Source organism: Puntigrus tetrazona, chromosome 13, assembly GCF_018831695.1.
Source record: "Puntigrus tetrazona isolate hp1 chromosome 13, ASM1883169v1, whole genome shotgun sequence".
In the NCBI taxonomy this organism is placed as follows: domain Eukaryota; kingdom Metazoa; phylum Chordata; class Actinopteri; order Cypriniformes; family Cyprinidae; genus Puntigrus; species Puntigrus tetrazona.
This window is the reverse complement of record NC_056711.1, coordinates 10044771-10051086: the sequence shown is the minus strand read 5'-3', so window position 1 is coordinate 10051086 and position 6316 is coordinate 10044771. Positions and strand designations below refer to the sequence as shown.

At 38.5% G+C, this 6316-nt stretch overlaps 2 long non-coding RNA genes across 11 annotated transcripts in view; one reads left to right on the top strand and one right to left on the bottom strand.

Moving 5' to 3' along the window:
- The first annotated feature begins 703 nt into the window (after window positions 1-703).
- LOC122356802 overlaps window positions 704-6316 on the top strand; it is a 351371-nt gene continuing 345758 nt past the window's right edge. For all 10 annotated transcript variants that reach the window (XR_006252386.1, XR_006252383.1, XR_006252388.1 and 7 more), the window contains exon 1: window positions 704-1632. This is a non-coding gene — a long non-coding RNA (uncharacterized LOC122356802). The remainder of the gene's footprint in view (window positions 1633-6316) is intronic.
- Window positions 1645-6306, bottom strand: LOC122356803. The gene is made up of 3 exons (XR_006252389.1): window positions 6170-6306; window positions 4355-4444; window positions 1645-4249 (listed from the first exon to the last, which is right to left on the bottom strand). It is a non-coding gene; the product is annotated as an uncharacterized LOC122356803 (long non-coding RNA).

The window sequence follows — 6316 nt, the reverse complement described above, 5'->3', positions numbered from 1 at the left end:
GAAAAGACTCTGCTGTCGCTGACGTCATTAAAAGTTTGAATGGCCGAACTTTATTTGAACTTATTTGCAACAAATTTAAAACCAAAATTCTCTCGGCGGTGCATTAGCAACGTACAAGCACAGAATCCCTTAACATCTAGTAAAATAAATGTGCCGTTGAGCGACAGATGAAGGTTAGTGTTAGTTAACCACTTTATGAATGTTTATGCGCTTTTCTTTTAAAGAAGGCGCCTTTAACCAAAATCAAAACAACAAAAGTATCACACAGGTAAGGTCTAAACGCCCCACGTGACGCACTTATTCTAGAAGCATTTTGCTAGCAGTAAAATATTATGTCTGCTGTTCTCCAAACTAAAGTTCCAGCTTCGTCGTTTTTATTTATTTAGTTTTTGTTGGTGCAGTCTACTGGGTGAACAAGTGAGCGCAAATAAACCCAGACTTGCATATTAGATATCACCGATTAACGTATGAAGGTTGAACGGTCTGATATTTTCAGGTAGGGGCATGTTGTCACACGTTTTCATCAAACCATACACGGTTGTAGTAATTATTGACATTTTCGCTGTTTCATGAATAGTTTTGTATGTTTTCTTCTTAAGTATCGCTGCTTTTGTATTTACTATAGAAGAGCAAGTTTTGACTCGATTGGATGTTTTTAAAGACTTCGTGAATAAACATTTCGCGCATTTATTTGATGAAAAATATATTGTACGTGAAATCAATAAATTAAATGAAGTTATTTAATACGAAGCAATTTTTAGTGTCGAACATAATTTCGGTTTACGTCTTTTTTTAATGAATGGATGTTATTTATCATTATTTCTTAGCGTTTTAGAATTGAATAAAAACTAGACTTAATAACGGAAGTTAATAAAAACATAATAAAATGGTCATCCGTGCTGTCCCGTTGGAAGTTTGCTAAGGCTCCTTAAAGGAGCTGTTTCGGTATACCATGTGAAATGTGAAAACGGTGGCAAGCTTAATTACTTCTACATGTTTTTGTAGCCGAGGTTACAGTGTGTTTATATGGAAACTGATCCTGAGAAACAATTACTGGACTACATAACGTGAATCTCACGAATATCAGCATGTCCATTGTTCTCTGACAGGTTTCCATCGTGTCTTTTCTCCCAACTGACTTGCACGAACACTTAGGTTAAAATATAAACAGCGAAAAATAACTTTCCCCTGCCCTTATCATTTCCTGCTGGGGTGCCGTGGATGCAGATGTCTGTCAGTGGCTGTTTTTGGTGTCTAATTCCCCCTTCATTAAACCTCCCAGGCTCTAATACGCAGTGTGTTTTTAATCTAAAAATGCTCAAATATTCAGTTAAGCTGCCTTTAAGCAAACACACATCATTACAGCTGAGAGCCCTGTATTGGAGTGTGTGATTGTATATTGCTTGTGTAGAGTGTCAAGCGTGCGTGCTACACATTGTGCCTGGAGAGATTGATGTTTTGTCATCCACCTGCTTCTAAGCTGTAAAAGCAAGCGCAGCAAAGGCAAACCTACCCAGCTTCAAAATCCAAACAAAGAAATCTTAGTGGGCTGTTTACATATCTGTGGAAGGATATCTGGGCTTGTGTTGACGGGGTGCTAGAGTGGTTGAGAGATCAGTCCCCGCACAATGGGTGAGTGTTAAATGCTTTTTTTGTTTGCGACAGTGAGGAACAATTTAAAGCGATTTTGGCTCTGTCTGTGGTTTGGAGAGGGTGAGCCTGGCAACCTCACATAGGGAGAGAGAAAGAGAGAGAGCGAGAGGTTCCTATTTCCCTTCACATGCAGATTGTTGCAGCCGTACACTGCACAGGGTTAATGGCAATCCTGAATAAAGGATTTAAACAATTATGCTTTTCGGAATTGCTGGAGAAACGCGGATTATTTCTTTTCTCCCGCTATTGCCTTATTCCTGCGGCATCTGCCTTTCTTTTATACCTTTTGAAGAGCGTGATCTATTGTGCATTGTTTATCTCCAGCCATGGTCACTTCTCTGGAATGCAATTGGCTGGAACTACATCGTGTGGGTCTTGCTCCCTGCTTTTTTTTTTTTCCCTCTCCCTCTCTCTCTAACAGATTCTTTTGAAGCGAGACAAGAGCAGGGGTGGCCGATTTATCGCGCCTCTCCCTCTCCTTGCCATGCATTCATCTGAATGAGAATAAGGAGCTATTGTTCTTTTCCGATCTCGGCAGACAAGCTTTAATGCTGTTTTTACGAACCGGTTTGAAAAAATATATCGTTATTGCTAGACGGTGGCTGGTGAGATCTTTTTATAGGTGATGATTTATCTAAGCTTTCTTCAGTTTCTCCTATATGATCAGATTAGAACTTTCTTGATTGTAATGCATTTTTTTTAGTATTTGTAAGTTTTAGAGGACATTTCAGAAAATTATTATATTAAGAGTATTGAATGTTTTTTTTTGTTTTACTAATATGTACTTTCAATTTAGTTTTTAAATAATGCCAATTAGATAAATGATTTAATATAGTGTTTTTTGTTATATATAATTTTAAAATAAGCTTTTTATATCTGTTTATATAATTTTATTGCAGTATGTTATAAATTAAAAATGTAGATTTATACGTTTCTTTCTCGGCCCCCGAACACCTGTGCATACTAAGCAGACAGCGAGAATGAACTGCTCTGATGTAGACTTTGGCATGTGTATTAGTTGCAGCTTTACCAGAGCTCCCATAGCTGCCCATTATTTGAATGACTGGTGTAATGAGACGGATCAAACCCGGTGCTGAGCTGACCAGGGAAGCCGTGCATGTCAGCTATTTGGCCAGGGTCCTGGACCATCATTACACTTTCTTTATGGAGCCATTCAGACTGTACATGAAGCACAATATGTCAGTGGAAATTAAAGTGTCCCAGCACTCTCTCCTCGTTCCTGCTCATTTACCGTGCGCACTGGCCGTTAGCCTTTGCATGTCTGTAATGGGACACCTTCCCATGTCTTACCACCAGCCAAATACTTCAAAGTTATATACTGCTTGGATATAGTTCACCAGTGGCTAAAAGTACAAAAAAAAATCACATCGTACCTTGCTGAATGTCTACAATATGGGAGGCTGGGGCTAATTGTCACACATTTTAAAAACCTCTTTAATTAAAAAATATATACATTTTTTTTTTTGTCTGAATTATTTCAACCAAATTAATTACGGCATCTTATCTTCACCTTAACGTTTAAACAAGTGAATATAATTAAGCATTCAGACAAGAGTCAAGTGTATAATGAAGGTAGATTTTTAATTGAAAGATTAGTTCAGGTTGAGGCAAGTTTTCATGCTTTTAAAAATTGTAAAATTATAGAGTTTATTAAGCACAGTATTTGTGGCTAAAACAATGGTTATATATTATATGGTTTGATATGTTTTTGTTACCGTTTATTATGATACTATGAAATGGCATATACATATATTTTTATTGTTTCATTTCAGCATGCCTGCTTTTAGAGAAATTGAATTTCAAAAAATAAAAAGATTATGAAACGACATGTATTGTTTTATTTGTTTCAACACACCTGCTAATATAGAATCTGACTTTCAAAAATAAAACGAAAGCAAAAAGTGTGACAACTAGCCCCAGTCCCCCTATATTGCATGTGCCAGCTGTAGTATTGACTATAGGAATTAGCTGAATTGCTTATCCAATTATGCTTAGCTGTTAGCACACTGGCACTCTTCCACTGCAGTGTGTCTAAATGTACACTACGACTAATTTGCTGTATCACGCTCTGGACCAAACCCTTTTCTTGTGGAGGTGAGGCAGGCAGTGTGAAGACTTAGCCTGGATTACAGGACTTCAGAGATAGCACTGAATCCAGCCTCCTGTCTGACATGAATTGATCGGATTAGAAAGGGTGGATTCCATCCTTGAGGGGAAACCAAGCACGTTGTATATAATTGACTTTTTTTCCTCCCTCCATGTCTTGTGGGTTGGCAGCGCTAGCAGAAGGGAATACTTTAGTGGGTAAATATCAGAAAGGACTCGGGTTTGACCAGGTTGGTGGAGGCTTAGGAGTCCGATCGATAAAGCTGGTGTTGAGTTGCAGCAGCAGCCCAGGGACACGGCGCGGAGGAAGCGTCTCTGCGCTGTGATGCTCGACCCGCACATCCACCGAGGTCCATACGACTCTGCCACGGGTCTTGTTTCAGAGGGTTTTGGTTGTTTACCTCCTTTGTGCTTCTTTTCATCCACTTCCCCCCCTATCATCTGCTCTCTTAAACTTTGCCGTTTGCTCCTACACAGTGGAATAGACACACATGCACCGGCTCATCAGAGTGGCATGGATAAGGTTTCATCTTTTTTGGTAAATCATAGTGTCAAAAGTGGAACTTTCACTTACAGCTTTGAATTGGGAACATCCGGTGACCTTTGAAGTGTGTGTGGAGAACGATCACAGTCAAGTGAGAAGGGCTCGGTAAATGTTAGGTCACTTTAAGAAAAAAAAAAGAAAAAGAAGTTATAGCAGTCTTTGTTCTTTACATGAATGATGGCTCTTTACTGTTACAATTTAGTTGTACTAATATAATGTCTATCTGTCTGTCTATCTATCTATCTATCTATCTATCTATCTATCTATCTGTCTATCTATCTGTCTCTATCTATCTATCTGTCTGTCTATCTATCTATCTATCTATCTATCTATCTATCTATCTATCTGCAATAAGTCCATTTCATCTTCAATATTGTGTCATTAGAGTAGAGTCTCTGTGAAAAATTGCAATTCTTCACATAACCATGTGTTGAAAACTGAGCACCTCTCCCGTTTTGGCAAAGAATTAGGTTGAGCTTAATGGATCAATTTTTTGATTATTAAAGCCAAGTCTCTGTGCCGAGGCGTAATGCGTTCAGCATTGATCCCTCTCCAGCCTTTTATTGCCGTTACTCCAGTGGCTCTCACATTTAAAAGATATGTTCACACGAATAAAGATTTTACAAAGTGACACGGAGATAAATAAGATCTTGGAGTGCAGAGATCACATTCTTAAAGGAAGGTAGAGATGGGAGAGAAGTCAAGGAACCACTCAGCGAGCCTTGAGGGATGCCACAAATTTTGAAACTACAGCATAAAAGTGATTCCTGGAAAATTAAAGCTGAAAAGGCTTGAAACCCTGGCCAATTTTAAATTCAGTTTACTTATGTACTACTAAAGTTTCAGTGATGGTGCAAATCATAGTGCACTGTCAATACAAAACGACTGATATAAAGTATCAATTTGTGCAAAATGTTTTCGTTTCAGCGTAATCTTGATTCATAGTCAGTCGGATGTTGGAGCAACGCTACATTGAGTATTTCTTCTGGCTCATCCTGACAGTAGAGTTTGATTTAAAGGACACAGTGGAAAAAAAGCATCCCGACGTGTTCAAAGGGCCAAGAGCATATGGAGTCTTTATTGACCATATGAGTTGAAATGAACCCAAAAGCATGGAGCGTAATGATTGTCGCACACTGGGCCTTACGAGCTGTGCTGTGAGCTAACCAATCAATATCCCATCAATAGCTTTTTATTAAAATTGTTATAAGCAAATCAAAATCTATATTGTTTTCACTGAAGAAAAGAGTGTGAAATATTCCATTTATGCGTTAGTCAGATGAACGGAGTGAAATATTGGTTTCTATGCATGATGGAATTAGCGCTCGTTGCCTATATGTATTGTTATTAGAATATCTCGGCAGAATTGATTTTCCTAAGCGATGCGTTTGTGATTAACTTATTTCCATTCATTTCAACTGAGCTGAATTAAATATCATATTACCCCTGTATAAAGATGAGATTAATAACACAAGTATTCATTATACTTATGAGATGAATGATATGCTGCACAGGCCGTATCGATTCAGCTGCGAGGAGAGAGCGCGGGGAGGGTTGCTTATCGCCAAGCTCTTATCGTTTATTTACCGCTATGTATTGGACACTACAGGCCGTTTAAACGACTCTATTTCACCAGCTTGAAATATGAGCCACCGAAATTCTCGATAGTGCATCTGTCACCACAAAAGTCCTTTTTCCTCTCCTCCTTTCCACTCAGCATTGTTTAGCCGTTTAAATCAGATCAGTAATCCTCCCTCGGTGATAGACCATTAGACATACACTGGAATTTGAAGAGCACCTTTATTTAGATCAACCGTTCTGAATATTACTGAATAAACTACCCACCTCTTCACTTTCCCCGAGCTCAGAGATGAACGAGGGAGAAAAAAAAAAAAAAAAAAAAAAAAAGAGAAAGCAAAACAGATAGTAGGTGTGGAGGCTGAAAAGGATATTCACTGAAAGTTCCCATTGCTGGGGTTTGTTTCTTATCTT